We start from the raw sequence: 20,826 nt of genomic DNA on the forward strand, positions 1-20,826 counted from the left end.
CAGAAGTGACACACCGGGCAAAGGCCAACTCCAGGGAAAAAGTTTTGCACAAACTGTCTCGTCCTGTGACAGCAGTCATTTTTCCCCCTTCTTCGGAATACTTTTGAATGAAGGTGACAGGCACAAAAAGTCGGCTGAATCTGACTTTTTCCTGCCGTTGCTTGAACCTCATTCGATCGTCAAACAGTTTAATAGCTCGCTCAAGCAGTTTCCCCCTTCGTAGTAGGTTTGTTTTTGCCGGCACAGAAATGCTTCCTGTGTGTAGTTTTTATTTGCCCGCTTTTTTCCTATACCAGAAGTATTCAAAGTAGTGAACTCGCTTCTACGCGAGAGAAAGTTTATTTGCGGACACAAAAGAAATTAAACTTAAACGCTGCTCGGCGAGAATAGTTTTTCAAGTATTCGCATTGAAAAACGTGCCGAGTTTGGAGCGAGAACGTTAAAGAGACAAAAACAAACCCCTGAAGGAATACCATATGTTCAATTAAGTTTTGAGCTCTTCTTGTAGACACCCAAAACATCCTTTATGTCTTTGGGAATAAATTCATAATTAGAAACGCTGTTCACAATGAGCTGAGTTAATTTAAATCAAATTGGATTTTGAAACAAACAAAAAAAATGCCGACAAAAATGACGAAATAATACTATATGAAGCTCGCTGCAAACTCTTCCATCCCTAAGGATTTGACATGATTTGCAATCAGTTTTACCGGTAATTACCGGTGCTTTCCCTTCCCCAAACGTTGCTCCCTTGGGATCGATGTCGATGTGACATGCAGAGTCAATTATCGACACTAATGTATATCACCGAAACACACGCTCGTAACTCTTCCCATGGGTTTTCTTTCCGCTGGGTACTGGTTTGATTCGGTACGTTCTGCAGGCGGTACAGCACGTACAAGCATATGTTATGATAAAGAGCTATAAAACAAGGATTAAAATACAAAACGCTAACGATTTTTAAACTGTAAAGCTTAACCGGTTTGATCCTTTTTAATTTAATTCTAGATGTTTCAAGTGATATGTCCTAACCATTATTAAAAAATATTTCAATGCGTTTTCTCTTGCATGAAATCTATATCTAAGCAACCATTTGTCCATGCAATTCCTTACAAAATACCAGGCGCCTCCATTTATCACACACGAACGATAAACCGTCAGCGAAAATAGCGAACTCCATTAGCATTTCATTAACTCAGTTTTCACCATTTATTCACGTGAAAAGTGAAAAACTAAATTACTTATTTAACATACCTAATCAACTGATTAACGCACGAAGTGCTGCTACCGTTAATGTGATAATTAAACAAAATATTTGCCAATCTTTCCCTTTTCACTCTCTTCCGACCCGACCACCACTGTGATATCAACCCCTTCCGCTCAATAAACTGCCATATCGATTGTCGTGCACCAAAACTTGCTATTCAAAATCATGCAAAATTAATTTGAATTCATTAGCTTGGAAATAAACCATTCTCGGCAGTTGCTGCCATCAGGCCAACAGGCGGTCGGCAAACAAACATAGACGTATTTTTAAATACACTGCCAAAAAACGTATGTGTTGGCTTGAAAGTGGTAGCCGCAAGCCACACACACACAAAAAAATCAAACATCACGACCACCCCTAAAGCAAAGCATTTCCTTCGACGATAACAAGTTCATTATTCGAGTATCGTCTTCACCCTCGAAGGGACGTGTCCTTTTCCTGCGTCCCACCGGCTGCGTTGCAGCTATTCAGCGTCGACCTGCGCTACAAAGGCAACCGAATCGCCGAATCGGAAACAGCCATTAGAAAACGACCCACTTTGCAAACATTCGCTGGTACTACGCTGGTGGCCGTCGGTCCAAACTATCGTCCAAGAAAGAAAACTAATTCTTTTCCTGCCACTGTCCACCTCTCAAGTCCTCTCGATTTCCTCGCCAAGACGAGAGGCGTCCATTGTGTGGTTGAGAACCGTTTTCTGGTGGTGAGATGTTACCGGAAACGCAGCAACGGGAACAATGGCAATGGAAATGTTTTGGCTTTCGCTATCCACGTTTCCACCGTGGCCAGCTTTTCGGTAGCAGGAAATGTAAATTTTGTGACGTGTTTTTGTGAAATCGTTAGCAAGCAAGGGAAACCGCATTGCAAATGATGCAATTTATGGTTCTTCTATGGTGGTCCGAAACTCGTAGTAATTCATGTCAACAGCGTGGGAAGCGGAAAGATTAATTTCCCACTTCACCGTATGCGGTATCTGTGATTTCTTGTCCTCTCGATACTGATTAATGCATGTTCCACTGTTTGATTTGCGTTCGATTTATCACACATACACACACATATACACACAAACACATGACGTTACTCCATCGATGGTGCAGTCAGTATGATGCTTCGGTAATCCATTTTCTATGCGCTGTTACGTGGTATTTGAGATTTCATGCAATTTCTTTATCGCCCCAGACTGTTTTTTCGCATGATAAACTTAAATTAAAAACATAAATGTAAACAGTTTTTACAGTTATTTCACAGCATTTAAACCAGTGTCATAAGGAAGCAAACATGTATGAAAATTTAAACAACTTAATTGTGTTTTTTTTTTGTAATTTAATTCGAATTGGAAATATAATATATAAGGAAGGCCAATTAACCCACATAAGGAACAGAATAAGAAAAAAAAACAACAATGCATGTTTAAATTACATGTTTAAACAAGATATTCCTAACGTTAATGTTACTAGCTAAATCGAACAAATAAGCACGAACGTTATTCATTCTATATTATGCGACTTTTTGCTGCAACGTTCAACTGTTGGTGCTTTCCGCAAAGTTAGTTCAATTGAAGTACACTTGTTGAAAATACATCTACACAAAAAGTCAATGCACACCTCCAGCATTACTCGGACCATTCTCTTTCTCTTCCTCTTCTCCCTCTGTCTCGTTCTTGCCGCGTTAAAAATCAACCGATAAAAATTAAACAATCCAAACCCTTTTTTGTAAGTTGTAAAAGTGTGTTAGTTTGTAAAGTTTGAGCCTCACCAAGCTGTACACTACTTTATACATATAACATTATCAAGATGGATTAAAGAGTCTAACCCATAGTGTGCGTTTTTATTGCGTCAGTGTAGTTAGTTCTGCCAGCACCTAAGCGTATTGTTTAAGCAGTCTTAGAGCGACGAAAAGTAATTTGTTTTATTCTACAAATTAATAGCTTTTGTTTTGCATAGGTTTGTTTAATATATTTTTATATTTTTTTTTTAACTTAGAATTGTTTGAACGATTGCGTACGAATCATTTTCCCATGCCCAAAGCATAATACTTCTGAGATGGTTTATTGAGGTACTTTGAGCTGTTAGCGTAAAGTGTAAAGCGTAATTAACAGTTTCCATCAATAATATGCTGGTAGAAGCTTTCAATGATCGATGTACTGAATGTCGTATTGGACGAATAGTAAACTTGCTGCTTTAGAACTACCTTTGATTGTAAGCCATTTATAAGCGTAACGTAAAATTATCAAACAAACTAACCAAGCTAAACACAGATTGTAGTAGGCCCTTACGGCGCCCAAGAAGCATAGGTAGAGCTCCTAGAGTGCTACCGTTCCCCCTTCGAACCGTTCAACTCCAAAATCGATCCACCCTGTTTTATCCCCCGCCCTCACATACAGTAAAGATACATTAACACACCCCCTCCACACATACACATACATACATACACCTTTCAACGACAACAACAACAACCAACCAACCAACCAAGTACAACACACACACATGCATGAGCGAGCAATACCGAAACTTCGGCGAAACTCGGCTGCCGAACGTACCCTTCCCCGACCAAGAGAGCCACAGAGGGAAAAGAAGCGGACCACAAGTAACCGTAATCACATCACAAAGCCCTCCAAACAAACAAAAAACACCACAGACCGCCATCGGTAGTCTTCGTCGTCATAGTTGCCGCCGGTCATCATCGTCGTTTTCCTTCTTCACCGACGACAAGCGCCGCCGACGACCATCACCATTGAAGTAGCGACTAGTGCGCGTTGAAGATCACATCACACACGCCAATCCCTTGAAGGTTCAACCGGGCGGCCAAGGGGTGGGTGACCCTTCTCAACGGATGGTCTACGGAGTAGAAATCGGTTTGCAAGCGTTTCGTCCTATGCTATCGGGCTGGGGCTCCGGATCTAGCCCACCTTGCCCAGCAACATTTATACTTCCGCAAGTGACGCATAGCATAGACGAAATGCTGGTGACGATTGAAGAACGGCAGTTTCAAAAGCGTAAGAAGAAGCAGCAAAACAAACCATCCATGCACCGTGCACTGGCGTAGTGATTGTATATTGCAGCCCGAGACTGGAATCGATTCCGGCACAGAGGTCAGAGGTCAGACTAACTCGCGCGACTCGCGGTGTGGGTGGGTGCCACGTTCACGTTCCCCATCGATATGGGAACGAATCATTAAATTTAATGATTATTTGCCCACGCACTGTGCCGGTACACTCGTCAAGTGTTTGTGACCATTCTTACCGCGGTCTAATGATGTAAGCCTGGTGCCTGGTGGTAAGCGCTCTAATGGACGAACGATTCGCACGGCAAGGAGGGTTGTCTCATGCAATATACAGACACTACGCTAGTTAGGTACGTACAGTTGCTTCCTTTGAACTGGTCCGATTTCTACCGGAGACCGTCCGCAATCCGTCGAAGGAATCCGCCTCGGATTCCGTCAACGCGGTGCTCTTATGACCCTTAAATGTGCAGGATTCGTTAATTAATGATACAAATATACGAATAAGAACATTATTTTAGCCCAAACTCAGACTAAGACTCAATTAAATCTGATCTATTTTATTTCGTTGACCAGTAACTCTCATTTATCTTCAAAGTGCTTATATTTATTAAATTGATAATGTATGAGATCCCATGCTTTCAATTTGAATGATCCCCTTCAAAAGTCTCTCCTTAACGAAACAAATGATCGGATTTCATTAAATTGTATTTGTGCTCAAGATTTTGCTAAAAAAAAAATATTCTTAAAAATTCTCTGTAAAACATCTTGTTCTTCATCATATTGTTATTCCTGATATAAACCATCTTTATACCTGAACATTTATTGTACTTATCTATTGTTGATTACCATTTCATGTATAAATATTGAACAAGAATAACCATAAAAATAATTTCCTGAATTCAGCTAAACTAAAGGCACTAAAACTTGCCTGCACATTTAAGGGTTAAAACACCACCCATTAAAAGGCGCGACCCATAGACCCCATGTACAAGCCACCGAAACGCATGCAATTTGTGCCACCAATGTAGTGCAGTGTGCCAGGAATGATCATCCCGTCGGACCCCGTAGCCCTCCCCAACTACCGCTGGACACCTATCGTTAAACACCTCTGGACCACCCCATCTCAACCATCTCCCGCCTGTGCCAGGGCTTGCCTAGAAGTCCTGGCGCCCTACGAGGAACTCCGATCGTGTCACCTAGTTGTATCACGATTATTGTACTTCTACCCACCATCCCCCCCACTTGTACTATCCCGTCGAGTCGGGGCCAGCAGGCGGGGATCGAGTGTTTTTTGCCGGTCTCATGCGTCCCTTCCACCATCACTACCACCACCACCAACAATACCAACAAACACCATCGTCATCGTGCAGCAGTACTCCCGATAACATTCCATGCGCCCGCAAAGCGGTGACGACTCGCACACACTCGCACTGAAACAAAGTAAAAGTCATGGGGACTCGCAAGGACATGGGGATGACATCGATCGCCCACATCGATCGTGCCACATCATCTAGCGGGTGGACAGGGGGCCTGCGCCGAACTCCCCACCTTCTCTCCTCGACTCAACACCCAACACCGGTTTCCCCGTAGCGTTGCATCTTAGATGATCAAGTTCCTCGTACAGAACCTTAAACCTCAGCCAATCAATCCAAGAGCAAGGTTCTGGCCGTCGTCGCGAATGCAAATATCGAACGCTCTCCGACACGTTGTTGTTGATCTTACTCAATTGAAGTGTGCATTTCTGGTGTTTTAGCGTTAGAGAGACAAAAGGAAGGCCCACACAATTGAACAGCCCGTGCACTGATATGATTGTTTGATCGTGCGAAGCAAGCATAGCAAAGCAAAAGAACACGCACCTTAAAACTACAGCTCGTGTGAACATGTGTGAACGAACAAGTAGAACAAGAATCACCATCACACATCGGTAGGATTTGCAAGCCAAGCTAGTGTTACAAAAAATGGCAAGAAACCAATGAACAGGAACGGGAAGGTTTGCTGTCCTAAAAAAAACGATAGGAAACAAAAACTAAACACTCTGAATAGAAGAAACACGAGAACGATGAAGATGATTGTTGCAGAAGTTATTTTCCTTGTTGTGGAATTAATCTCAACCGATACGATCACACACACACATATCTGTCCACAACAAGTTTAACACAGTTTCACCAGCAAGTCTTGCGTTTGTTAAGTTCAAACCTAAGAAAAGTAGAATAGATTCACCAAACTACCTTAAAGGGGGAAAGCAATAGTTTAATGGTAATTTAATTCGATTTAGACCACCTAAGTACACCACAGTTCACGTGTGCAGAAAATCGAGTGCCATCCTATCCACTCTATCGGGGCAGACAGTTTCGTGGAGTTGCATTATCTGTCTCTACGGCACGTGGCTCAACTACCAGCGCATAAAGGGCAGCGTGGCGTTGTAGGAAAATCTGAAAATCTACTCTCACTTACTCTCGCTCTCTCTCTCTCAGTCTCTTTGAACTCAGTAACGACCACAAATGGGTAACTATACTAGTTTTGTTTTTGGTTTATCTTTACGGTGTGCGTGTGTGTTTTTTAACCTGTTTCCATTATACCGTTTGCATTTTTTTCTACTTCTTAGCCCAATATTTTTGACATTCCAACAATGTTTTGTATTTTTTTCTCTCGTTGCTTCAAGCGTTATGCTATGCATCCCCTGTTAAACGGTTCGACCATGCTCATGTATTGCCGCAACAAAGTCACTCATTTTATTATTAAAACTATAATTGAGCAGCTATAACACATCCTCTTACTTTATAAATCCACGAATAAAATTCAATAAGATCTTGTTAATGTTTTTAAAATGTTTTGACTCAAAGCTGACAGATGAGTTTGTTGCGACCGTTACATTTATTCGTTTCGTTCAAGGTTTTGTATTCTAACTCTCATTTTTAAACATCAAATAATCAATTAAAAGTACTCCAAACATATTTGAATGCCGTTCCTTTCGTAGTTAGCCGTTTGTCCTACATTTGCTCGTTCTCGCGCCGATTTACTATTTTGATACCAGTTCGTTATTCTATTGAGATTTAATATGTTTGCCATGCATATAGAATAGTATCACCTCCCGGTCGGAATGTTATGCATCGATAAATAATAGTTAACGGGCTTAGTAAGCGTCGAGCTAGAGAAAATCCCTGTTTTTAAGTCATCCATTACAGATTATTGAAAGCTGTACTATGAATATTTTGAACGATCATCGCAGCAAAACGTAATCACATTCTAATATCTCTTGGAAATAAGAAGCAGAGCGTTTGCATTACCGTCGATCCTGTTTGTCCTTTTGTTCGTTCTAGCCATTGAAACAGTTCTTTATTAGATTTAATTCTTACTATTTAATAACAATTGTTGATTATTCACAATTACCGTACAACATACCTTTTTAAAGTCAAATATATTGGACGGTGAGTAGGAACTGCTGGATCGCAGGATAAAAAGAATTTATTTTAACCATTAAGTCAACGGTAGGAATCGTCAGTGACAGTACCCGCAGCAACAATACGTACACGTAAATATTACAACAGTAACACACTCATATCCAACACAAACATGGTGCGTCAAGGTCTGTCAAGCATTATTGTTCGTGTTACTTCTTATCCAACTCTCTTTTCTTATACCAACCGATCAACTTCTCTAACGCTCTTTCATACTATTTTTCTTAATCCAAATATTTCTTTTCTGAAGGAGACAAGATATGTACAAACCTAGAACATGTTGATATATTTCCTTACCACTTCAATGCAAATTAATTGAGACCCATACAAGTTGAACTTGTCGTTTATAATAATCTCCAACACAGTACATGTACACATTTCTTGGTGACAATATTATTGCAACCCTCGCGTGAGAAACCTCGTAATCAATAACACGCATTTGGCTGCCGAAACGTGATTATCCCTATAGCTCAACCGAGAATCCCAAGCACTACCAACTTGCTTCCGTCAACGAACGCACAGCGACGGTCGAAAACCAATCCATTTGCGTGATCCTAATTCGCATAATATACGCTAATCGCAGAACGCACCGGCCGAACCGAGTGTTCGTAATCCACCGCTGGCTTGTAATTAATCATCATTATATCCTACGGTTGGAACAGCCGAGTGCAAAACCCCCGAGAGCTTTCCGTCCACGGATGTTCCGTATGTTTCGCGTAGACACACTTCTTGGTGCAGGTGGCCCCGAGCGCTTCACAGCTATGTAGATCGGCCGGTCTGACAAGAAACGGAGCGCAGTTCATTTAATAATCTCCAAAATACACCATTTCCGATTGCTACTCGAACGCCGTGTGAGGCTTATCCGGTACGGATTTTTGAGAACGCCTGTACCGGATCCGTGCGATGTTCCTGATAGAACACCGGACCTTTACGAACAGATCAGGTGTGCGAAACAGTCGTGTGCAAATGTTGCCGCACTGAAAGTCACGATTTGAAATCCCATCGGACACGGTGCGCCTTTCGCCGTGGTTCCACCAGCACACCTCGATTGGACATTCGATAAAGTGTTAGCCGTAAATCAAATAATGATGTCTACCGGTTGCGTAAAACAGTCGGGACAGTCGCTTGCCATACCCAAGCTCTGCTTCCCGTTCCGACTGTCTCCTAATACAGTCAGCGTACGATTAGAGAGTATACAGGTGCACTAAATCCCGAACCATGCAGCAGGAACTTTCATCGTTTCGGGCTTAACGTTTCATGGAGCCTAAGTTAAAATGCAAAAGTCACGCTGAACTGAGATTCAAATACACCACTGCAGACGGCTTACTGCTGTGTACGTTCAGCCTGCACCGGGTCCCGTTTATTCAGTGGACGTACACAAACGTGTACAGCAAGCAGATACGTGCTGCTCTGCTCTGGTCGTCGTGACCGGTCGTCAAAGCGGAACAGTGCTCGACGGCCATCAAAATTGCCCTTCCGCATATCCGGCTTAAAAGTGGTGTTTGAAAGTCATCAAAACTATTGCTCACTGGTGGTAGTGTCGTACCGTATTTCAGCTGGTGCCACCACCACCACTCGAAGCCCCATCGTACTGGTCCGCTCCTGCCACCCTCTCCAAACCCATTTCAACTTCATATGGAAAATGAGAAATCACAAAACGCTCCCCGAATCCAATCGAGCACTGTACGTCTGCTGGCCAACGCTGAAACGAATGCAGGCACGCATCCTCCCAGTGCCCGCCAGGGTCCCGGGGAGCCGTACCGCAGTGACTAGACGGACATCCATTTTGTGCCAATTATCCACGATAATTACTACTGTCAGTAGCATAACTTTGTCCATGGCGTTAAAAAGCACGCAGCACGGTAGCAAGCGAGCTAGAATGTGGCACGGGATGGGAAATAATAATCATTTTTCCGACCGTTGGAATAGTTTTCCACTTTCCTGGCCGGGTTTTAGCGACAAAACGGTCATGCAAATTTTCTGTCCGTAAGATGGTGCCGGGTGTGGATGGGTCAAGAACTGAATATATTTTATTTTTGAATTAAGCTGTCCCTTGTGTCCGGATGTAAGTTTGTCAAAAAACTCTCAAATATTTTTAATTAGAACAAAATCTATTGCCTATATTATTTTAAAAAACTTTTAAAAATTAAACATCTAGGACAGTTTTAGCAAAAAAGATTGGATTGGAAAAACTTAATAGAATTATTATTTCTTCCACTTTCCGCTAGATGGCGCACTCAGTCATTACTATCTGTCAAAGTTAATAGATTAAGTATTTTGACACTAATTACGTACGTTTAATTAACACTATTGTTCCTTTCAACATTTATACCAAAACACTATTGGCCACCATTTTAATGTGGAATTTAATCCCTACAACTATTTTGATTCTACTAAATTTACAACCTTCAGCAAGCATCATGCAAACGTTGATGAACCCTGGTCCAACTTTTTTTTCCCATCTCGCACGACACATGCATGCTGCCGTGCTAAAAATCAATTTTTCAAGCTCACGTAAATTTGACACGAAACGGGCCACTACCAAAGGTCAATAGTGCAAGAGCGGTAATACCATTACAGACCGGAACATCGCTTTTTTACGAAAATTACGAATCACCATCAACATCATCGCCATGATCCCCGGGAACGCAGGTGACCGGGGAAACGGAAATGTGACATAGGAGGTTGAGTATAGGTGTCCCGATTCACCGTCGTCGATGACCCTACAGCTGGGAAGCGTCCCTACGTGACAACGCACCGATGCGCGAAAGGTACGGATTTGGGTCAGCTAGGCAATTTTCGCTTTCGATGTCCCCCTTCGGTTTGTGCCCGACCGGGATGCGATTAATGTCGCCCCATATCCGGGCGAATCACACGAAGCCGTTGAATATTCAAACGATGGTAAGAACTCGCGCAAGGACATTCATTGCATCGTAAGAAGGCGAAAAAAAGCACACACACACACACATACACACCTAAGCAATGTTGGGGTCTTCGAAGCTTTTTTTTCCTACCCGTGCGTTCCGAACTTTGGTTCGGACGGGAAGAAAACGAAGTGAAATTGTAATGTCGAAAACGGTGCTGCGGTATTAAAGGGTCACCCATGCATAATCAGGTGACAGGCGTTCGTGTTTGAAGGACACACAAAGAAAGGAAATCTTTCAAAGAATCTCCAATCTGGGCCCCTGTTCTACTATCGGTATATCAAATTAATGAACCTGCGGAACTATTTACATGTTATCTTGGACGAATCACGTAACGCCTCGTCGTTGGTCGATTTATCAAATGGAACATTATTTGTACAACGATTAAGGGCTTACAATAGTCAGCGAAAAATGTTATTATATTCAAGTTCTGTTTCCATATTCTACGCTAGTATTTCCTTCTTCAGCTCCAACGCGCCTGAAAGTATGCAAATCACTTACTCGGTTAAACAATTACTCTAGTATCGGGTTTGCAGTGATATAATCGATAATTAGTAAAATGTTTCAAACATCTTTATTAATTTTTGATAACTGATTGTTTATTTAAAACTTGCACATAACTTCATAACCCTTCTAATGAGCAGTGTTGAGGTGGACTGTTACTTCAGTTCGTTAAATTTCTATTCTGCTCTACTCTTTGCATTGAGCTGCAACTGAGGGAGAAAAAAAATCTCCGCACACCTTAAACGACCACAAAACCCACCATCCGTAAGCTAATGCGAAATTAATGAACTCCTAAACAGCAATGTGCATAATTTATGGTCCAGCGGCTCCGGTGGCAGTGGTTTGGGAGCAGCGCGCGCGAACCATTTAAATCCACCGTCCAATGAATCGATGCAGCAGCAGAAAATGAACTCATCATTCACCCAACCCGTTTTGCCGGACGGGTTTGGCGGATGGCAAGATTGTTGCAGTGGTGGTAAATAATTCAATTAGTCTGTCCTAAAGCTGACAGCTCGTTGGCAGCGTTGCACAACGTTAGGCAGGAACTGTGGGAATGCAGAAAAAAAAGAACAATAAAGACACTGCATATCAAATCCGGGCAAATCCTAATAAAGCCATCATTACCGGCTAGCGCTCGTTTGATAGACTGCCGCTTATGCAAACCCCTTCTAGAGCAAATGGGTACCCAGTTTTTCCGTGCAATCAATATATGGCAACATTACTATCGAGCTTGTTGCGCTGCACTACTGAGAGGTAGCCAGTACGTGCCTTTCATACACATTTAATTACCGAAGCTTTCCTCGCCCTCCCTTCCGACGCTCGTTCTTCTCATGCCTTTCACTTTATGCACACGTTATCTACATTGAAGTGAACAAGCTCCTCTTGCCCCACGCTCCGATAATCCATATCCCGCTGATCCGCCCGGCACAGTGCATTCAGACATTATTTATTTGCATAATTATGCTTTTAATTATATTAAAGTATAAATTACATTGTATAGCCACCTCGAGCCGCCTCCGGGTTGCCCCGATGGCAGTGGCTCGACATTTTACGATCCCCACACGCAACAAGCTGTACAACCTATTCGTCGCTGTCTCGAAAGAGGGAAGTCAGCAGTCTCGCTTGGAAGCGAGTGGTGTGCGAGGTGAAATTTAACACTTGTTGTCGCGAAACCATAGTTTGGTGGTTTTGGCTTTTGCCGGGGGGAGGGGGCTGATGTAAGGCAGGGAGCGAAATGATGTAATTAATAGTCCTCTGTTGATTTAATTCGCATTTTAAGCAGCTAATTAAACTGTCAGTGAAAGCTTTCATTTCGTGAGCCCAGGAAGATCTACGGCCCTTTTTCCCCAGGGTCGAAGGATCAATGGAGGTAGTTGGCAGGGGTAAGGAAATTAGGAATAGCGAATTTTTTTTTTTTGACATGTTAAACTGTGAGCAGTCGACTGCGGACGGTGTTCTTATTTAGTTTAATATTTGTTGTCTACCTTGCTTGGATTGGTACATCTAGCTGTCGAATAATTTAATGAAAATCTTCATATATGGAAGTCTACAAAATTGAGGTACGTTACATTAAGCCCGAAAGAATCAGTCTGATATGTGTAAAGGTTCCCGAGTTTTATAAGTCCTGAAAGAAGGTCTTAGTCAGAGCTATCGTCCAAAAAATCAGTTATAAAAAATCTCACAACTTGTTTGGAGGCCACCAATTAGCTCTACACAATATAATCTACTTTACCATGTTTACATACATACAGCACGCCTGAATGTATGCAATTCGATCTTTTAAACTGCTAAACGAAAGTTATGAAAAAGTTCGGTTCTTATTGATCCAGACAACAAGCCTCCGTTGAGCGGCTGATTGCTAAAAAATCCTGTTTTTTATTGAGCAAAAAGGGACTGGCCTTTTTTGTATTGCATACATTTAGGCTCTGTGTACCATTTGACGAGTAAAATAGTTGCAAATGTCCTTTAAACATGCCATAAATTGTATGAAAATGCACTTTACACGATTGGTCTCAAGCGAAAGCGACAAAGTTATCCAAAACCACTCAACCCCAATTACAGCTTCGTTCACGTTCCCAAAAATATGCAAAGCACTTCACGTGACGAAGCAGCACCATAAAGAATCCTCTTCATTTACCTCCCACTGTTCGACACTGCGCTTGCTACAAATCTCACGTCCTCGAATTCCCCGTACAGAAACAACACTAAATAACGTCTTTATTACAAATGAGCGCGTACAAACAGAGCGGGCAGCAATTATTTAGCAAGCTCCACCGGCCACCCGGGGGTTAGCTACGGGTGGGTATTTATGGCAATGAAAAATCACAACAATTCCTGAATGCTGTCAGTGGAACGTGCCGACCAGACCGGTGGGAAAGGGGGGGGTGGTGGGGGGGTGGCAATCACGCTTGTATGTACGTGAAATTTTTCACCTTCATACCATAATTAACTCGTTTCAACGTTCTATTGACCCCTCGGCGATGCACAGCAGTAACCCAGGATATTATTTTACCCGCGTTTTTGCATAGTGAAATCCAAACACAAAACACGTTTCCGCGAAAGGAAAATGTCCACTTACGCGTACTAATAATGCCAATTAATTTCTCCACACGTATAATAGCATTTTTACGACCACCATTAGATGGCGCCCGGCAGTGCGAGCGGTGGTCGGTACCTTTTTTTGCGTGATTGTGCGATGTACGTGGTAACGAGTTGAGGAATAAAAACTCCGCTGGTTCGCAGTTGGAACGCCCTGCTGTTCGTTTGTTCAGATCCGTTCTGCTGGGAGCGCACTTTATTGTGACCATCGGGAATACATGCTGATCTTTACCGAAGGCAGGACAAGCGGCAGCAGTCGGTCTGCCACTGATTCGCAACCGCATGTGAAGGTCACCGTGGGAAGCAGGTGCGCGGTTGAACGATCCAATCTGACGAAGTAAACAACAGCCATGTGCAACTTTAACTTCGTGCATTACTCGCGCAATCCCGGAAGGAGTGGCACCATTGGAGGCGCGCATTGCGTGACCTAACCTCAGCTGGAAGAGCGCGCACCACACCGTAAGAAGCGAAAAATCACGAACGCTTCACACTCCGGCAGCTTTCTCCCGCAAGTCCTGCCGAGGACCAGGGCCGGATTGCGTGTCCTGTTGTGCATGTGTGTGTGTGTGTCAAGTATTGTCCTTGACCAACGCGGCTGGCAAGCTTTGGTCGATGCCACCAGAACGTCATCAAAGCATTCCCGTGATATTGTTTCGCCGCTTTACGATCATTTCCCGCACATCATGGCAAGCCAAGGGTTGCGCCCGCCTGTTCGTGCTTTAAAATCTCGCTGTGCTGAAAGCCGGAAGTACACGGTTACAGGACACGTACCGTCAAGCGGACGCACACTGAATATTGCTTCGCCGCGCTGATCTCGACCACTTTCGGATGCCTTATGGACAGCCACTCTAGACTCACTGCCACCCCACTCGCGCACGGGGCTATTGTTATGCAAATGGCCATAGACCGGCCGGTCGGTAAAGACTGAAGACCGCGTTATCTAGATGGAAGGGAAAACTTTTGAGCCCGAGTTTGTGGTGGCATTTCGACAACGCTCGGTCGGTGTTGCACTCGTTGCACCGCCCGACGCGAGCGGGAGAGCGAGCGAGAGAACGGCATACCGGAAATGGGAGAAAATTATGGCCTATGTGGTGGCGGTATGATGGCCTTTACCGCACGAAACCATGCTGACAAATTGACGAATTGAGGTCAGTTTTACTGCAGCGCAAAGTTTACCAGCGAACTGGCCGCTGCTCGGGGTTTTCGCCCTTGCCGAAACCCGGTTTAAGCATCTGTATGTAAACGATACAGTGTTGCAAAATTACACAAAATAGGGTTAAATTTATAGGATCAGATTTTTTAGCGTATGCACGGAACGGTGGAATAAAAAATGGTGGTTGTGAAAATAGTTCCCCCGCAAATGATTGCATATTATAATGCAAATGAGCTTAACCTTGGGAGTTTTGGGGGAAATAAAATATCTATAGTACGTCATGTAGCTAGGATGTTTGGGAGTCAAAGTCATTGTCTTTTTTTATCAATCTTATCCATAAATCTGATACCGTATAGCACTTTCTAAGACCGCAAACGTCTTTTTGTGGAGGTAATACTCAAAACCAGCCAGATACCAACATTCATTCTGACAATGTTTCCGCTGCTCTACCGCCACAAAATCAATGCATAATTGGAAAATTTTTAAATCAGCTATTTATACCACACGGAGGCGCGTTTTTGGACGCTACACAGTCCATCGCAACTCCCGGTGGAGTTATAAATTTAGCATCATGTCCACGTGGCCCCAGCAATGTTTCGTTGGAGGTAGCTGATGAGCCCGAACCTTTCCGAAGCACGGTTGCCGTTTTGCAAATCAACCTTCAAACCCGACCCATAACGAGCTCAAATCAACCTCACCCTGCCGATTGGGTTGGACCGAATCAAACCCCCAAAAACCTTGGGATAGAAAATCGGTTCGACCACCAGCAGCGAAGCAAATACGATTAATTATTGAAACTTTAAAACTCATTACAATCGATTTTCTACCGGCCGGGGATTCCCGGTCATCTTCCCAGGGTGGAAAGCATCGAACTTGAGGAAACAATTTGAATCAGGTCCGAAACTTGTGGAGGATACCGATACGATAAGCTGCCCCAAACATGCCTCCCTACAAGTCCGGTCCACTCCGGGCCCCGATGACGCAACAGACATCATTTTGGCTTTGTCCTAGATTATCCTTGCCCCGCTTTGACCATCATCGGCCGGGTTGCTATTAGATCTGAAACAATGGTACTCGTTCTCGTCAAACCGGACATTGTCGGTTCTATCCCACCTTCCCCATCCTCGGTCTCTGCCTCGGTCTTGCATCTTACGGGCTTCCTGGCTGATAATTCGGTCCTGCCCCTTCTGCTGTCGGCCAAACGGATGGGCATCGATAATCGAGTACCGAGGCACTCGTTCGGGCGGGACTATCACGCTCGTATCAAGACGCAAGCGGTCAGTCCGGGTTTGAGTATCGACGAGACATAAAGCTATCGCTTCATCACCCAAGCTTGTCCCGCTTTTGGTTGTCGTGTGGTCTTGTGACACCCTGCTCTACGGACGGCTGCTACCTTGTGCAAATATTCGACGCCCTTCTCGGTAGGACACATTTGCCACGTGAATGGTACTACCGCCGGCATCGCAAGCGTTCCTTAACTTCTTTCGGACGGAGCAGCGCGTTAAGGTAAACCGTATACTAAGTGCGTGAATGTGTGGTTTCGTACGAAGTGCTAGTTCCCGTGTGGTTCGCAGCAGTTCTATCAGTTACGCAATGTACCACAGCGCTTGGTGAAGTTGTCGTCTATGAACAGAGAGCAGGGTTGAGATTAATGTTCCATTTAGCCTGAATAGGATTAGTGCATAGCTTTTTTCTGCAAACGCATCAGCAGGACGATTAGTGCTCGGGAAGGGTGTTGAAAAGAGCTCTTGATTTGCTCAACAAACACTGCAAATTACTGTTTGTCGAGTGCAGTGGAATTAATGAGGGTTTACATTTTTTACAAATGCAGGACAATTATGTGGCGCAATAGATTCCAATAAATACTTGCTATAGATTATCTTCACAATAGTTCAAGTCGATTTAAAGAGACTTTTTTAATATGTTTAAACTGCAGTTAACAGTTAGTTTTTCAACTTCAGTGTGAAGGTTGTCGTATACTAATTCGAGTCTCATTCTCGATTTATAACAGACGAATCAGTTTAATAGGAACAATAGAGCTCAGCATTTAATTTAAATTGTAACGTATCCTCACTCACATGGCTGAGCGTTCACTTTTGTGCAAATTGCATACTTTTAGGCGCAACCCCTATCCAGCGGAAATGATTTTAATTAAATATTTAACATTTTGAACCCGATCGAATTTCGATTTTTTTTGTCTTTCCTCGCAAGCAACCTCAAAACCGTGTGCTTTCCTTGCATGGATTAAGCCAAACTAATTCAATAATCGATCGGTCACCGTGTTCCGGGCGTGTTATATTCCGCTGGTGTGGGATAACCCTACTTCGTGCCACATAATATCCCACGAGGTCTTCAAACCTTAGTCAGCAGCTAGCACAGTGACGTGCACAATACCCATTTCCCCGTGCCGGACGACATAGCGGTCGGCAAAAACTGATTCACGAACACAGGAATTGAAATACAGGAAAAATCCCCCCTCCGACCATCGACTATCAGCAGCGGATGCAGCGAAAAACAAACAAGATAAATTATTCATAAATGAAATAGACAAACTTGCGACTGGTCAACTGTGCACCGGTCGTGGCACACAGTGCGTTCAAGCCACACGCTTCCACGACATCGAGCTGACGTTGAAGAGACGGCCACAGAACAAAACAAAATAGGGGCAACAGCAAAAAAAAATAGGATAGGAGCAGCAGCACCGATTGCTGTGCCTTTTGGCGCAATCTTCCAATGATCCTGCGTGACTTGCAGGACCACTTGCTTTTATGCTGATATACAACTTTTTTGTGGTTGAGCCAATGTGACTTTTCCCGGCAATTCAAATGAACTGAACAAGGCAAACATCGAAAGGGATTTGTTTGTGCGGACCGCCGTGGTCGCCATCGGAACCTATCGCAGTCACCTCGGCTCGGTGCCTAATTTATCGACGACGTGTCGAGCCGGGGTGCGTTTGTACGCAACGGTTGACAATAGAGCAGGGCTGGGCAGGGGGAAAATGTGATCCGCAAACAAAACATTTCGTCCGTCTTCGACCTGTCATTCAGATGACTGGTCAGTTCGTGTTCCAATTTCCTTTCGGCTTTCGAAAAGTCAAGGAAGGAGCGGCCGGCCGATCAGCCACTGAACCAACTCGGCCAACCGACAGAAACGAAACTCTAGCTCTAGATTGGAAAAAAATATCAGCTCTGTGAAGAATTCATAAGCCGTGCAAGGGAGCCGGATAACATTGTTTGTTTTTGGGCAGCCGGTAGGTTTTCTTTTTGCTTTGGACAGTCGCTGTGCATAAAAAATGTATACGTTTCAAGGTCAGCACTAAAAAAAACGAAGAAAGGCTTACCCGGGGGTTTGGACGATATAATAAAATGGCGGCTTTGCGACTGAGAGGGAGACTTAGCAAGCCTCTAAATCCATGATCGATGCTTAGGTCTTAAGAAATTAGCTCCGCAAAAAGCTTTGACCACCGACAGTGTGTTTTTTGCAGCTCTTTTTTCCTTATCACTTATACTGAATTAAATTTGCACGGTTGAACGATTTAACACTAAACTCTGGTTGTGTTGTCATCAATAGAATAATTGAAGAGGAATCTTTTAAGTAACGACCGCTTTTTTAACGCACATTTTTAACAATGTTTTGACTTTAAAAATTAATTTAAACTCCTCTCACTGAGTCTCACACACGATGGAACACAGGGTCATTCGAACACTTCACCGCCAAGCAGCTCACGGCTTGAGTGATGTGTTTTGCTGCGTTGTTACGCACTGATTGCATCAAAGTCGTGCCAATCAAAGATTTGGCGGCACACGCCCCGATGGTCCCGGCGCTGTCCTTGTGGGCAAAAGTTTGGAGGCTGTTGAAATGATAAGTTGACCACGATTACCATTCAATCAACACACGCATCCGAGTACAACTCACCGGCAGCAACACTGTGAGGCACTCATGTACCGTAAAAATTGCTAATAAACTGAGCAAAACAAGCCACACGCACTTCATCGCGACTTCAACTGTTAAGGGGGCTGTTGAGTAGCTTAACCGACACGATCTTAACTCCAGCCACTATTGGGATCGAATGCGAATCGGTTAAGCAGGCGGAGATTCAATAAGTAGCTACGAGAGCAACTGGACCTATCCGCAGGCTGGAGCTCTTATCATCACGAGAACTTGAAGCACAGAAATAGATTGCTTTTGTTTCTCTCAATTCTCCGTATAAAAATATTTCACTGTCCATCGGATCGATCAGCAGCGTTACAGTTTACCGCTAAAACGGCGTGTTTATAAATTTCGTGGAAATTAATTGAAATTGATAGAGCAATAAAATTTTGTTCCGCTACCCGTCAGCAGTTACAATCATGTTTTGCATTCCGGATCTGAGCGACTGCTGTCACAACACACTGACCACACACACTAGCGGTACAATTACTTGGGAACCTTAAACCGGGATCTAGAGCTGTCTCATTGCAGCTTTCTGGCGAAATTTTACTTTGCCAACGCAGCACACACAGCAGTAATATATTCTCGCCACGTTTCGTTGACCACGGTAATTTAACTGACAATTCAAAATTGCGAGCGTAAATCATCCGGCGCATCGTACACCACACCGCACAGTGAAACTTTTAACTGTTTCGGCTTCGTGATTCGCGGCCGGGAGCATCGGAAATGTGCCTTGTAATCAATTTTGGGCTAACTTTGTAATAGTCGCCGGATTGGGCGGGATACACTGATACTGAGCGGTGTATTGCAGTTCATCTCTCGTTGCATATGAATTACAGCTTACAGTTGCTATCGAATGTTGTTGATGCAAATTGCTCTAGCTATATAAATAACATCCAATCTGTCAGGAAAATGCAAGTAATGGCAATAACGTATTGCATTTATATGGATTTGTAAATTCAATTTATTATTGTAGATTTAAAGGTTTAAGAAAAGGTTTTCATCGGGCGATTTAGACCCTTGTCAGTACAGGTATTTTATATGTGTAAATACTAATATAGTTTTTCTGTGATTTATAGTAATGCTGACTATTTTGGACTGTATAGTTGAACCTGGTTTAATTTTGAATATTTTATTATTCCTCTTATTTACCTAATTTACCTAATTAACCTATTCAACTACTTTTATTACTTACTTACTACTAAAATGTACTTATACAACTACTTTCATATATATCTGGCGCTACAACCACTTAATTGCATTTTTCTTCTGTAAAAAAAATATTTAGGTCTAGCGATGTGGTCTACCAAACCGACATCGCAACCTTGTTGAAGAACACAGTTAAGCCATTATTACATCACAATTTAAACCTGCCGCATACGCTTACTCTACCTTACTTCGTCGTTCGGGTTTTCTGGCCCTTTAGATGGCTTGTGCAGAGCCCAGCAGAGTCTAGAGATACTGCACTATAGTGAAGGATTCGTAGGGCGAATAGAGATCGTCATTGTGCCTCTCGATATTCGTCTTTTAGCTTTGATGAATCCGTCATTCTTGGACAAACTCTATGTCTTAGAGCACAGGAACTATTAACGTTCTGAACAGTCCCTGGTTTTTCCGCCGAGACAGGTATTAGCAACGGATAAGGTTCTTCAAGCTTTTGTATGACTGGTAGGTAGTTTAGATCTTAACATCTATGTGGCTGTCGGTGCTGATATAGAAGGAAGGATTTTTTTTTTTTGAAATCTTCACGTATGTATGTTGACTTTTTGGTGCCACTATCAAAATAACCGTTTCGACTTGGAAACATTCAAATAATTGTTAATTGATAAACAATCAATGACTATAAGGCTTAACGTTGGGAACATTACAAGCAACAATACGTGCTTTACCTGGTGACGTTAAAAATGCATTTTATTAAGCTTTCACTTTACTATTGTAAGCAAGCACAACATTTTGGTTAAAAATCTGTACACGAAAAACAAATCACCATAA

General features: G+C 43.1%; 1 protein-coding gene and 1 long non-coding RNA gene across 2 annotated transcripts in view; one reads left to right on the forward strand and one right to left on the reverse strand.

Moving 5' to 3' along the window:
• LOC118510004 overlaps window positions 1-20,826 on the forward strand; it is a 181,204-nt gene that overhangs the window by 140,731 nt on the left and 19,647 nt on the right. The window lies entirely within an intron of this gene.
• LOC118510545 lies at window positions 11,434-18,991 on the reverse strand. The gene is made up of 3 exons (XR_004906026.1): window positions 18,820-18,991; window positions 18,245-18,754; window positions 11,434-11,698 (listed from the first exon to the last, which is right to left on the reverse strand). It is a non-coding gene; the product is annotated as an uncharacterized LOC118510545 (long non-coding RNA).

The sequence above is a fragment of the Anopheles stephensi genome, chromosome 3 (genome assembly GCF_013141755.1).
Source record: "Anopheles stephensi strain Indian chromosome 3, UCI_ANSTEP_V1.0, whole genome shotgun sequence".
Classification (NCBI taxonomy): Eukaryota; Metazoa; Arthropoda; class Insecta; order Diptera; family Culicidae; genus Anopheles; species Anopheles stephensi.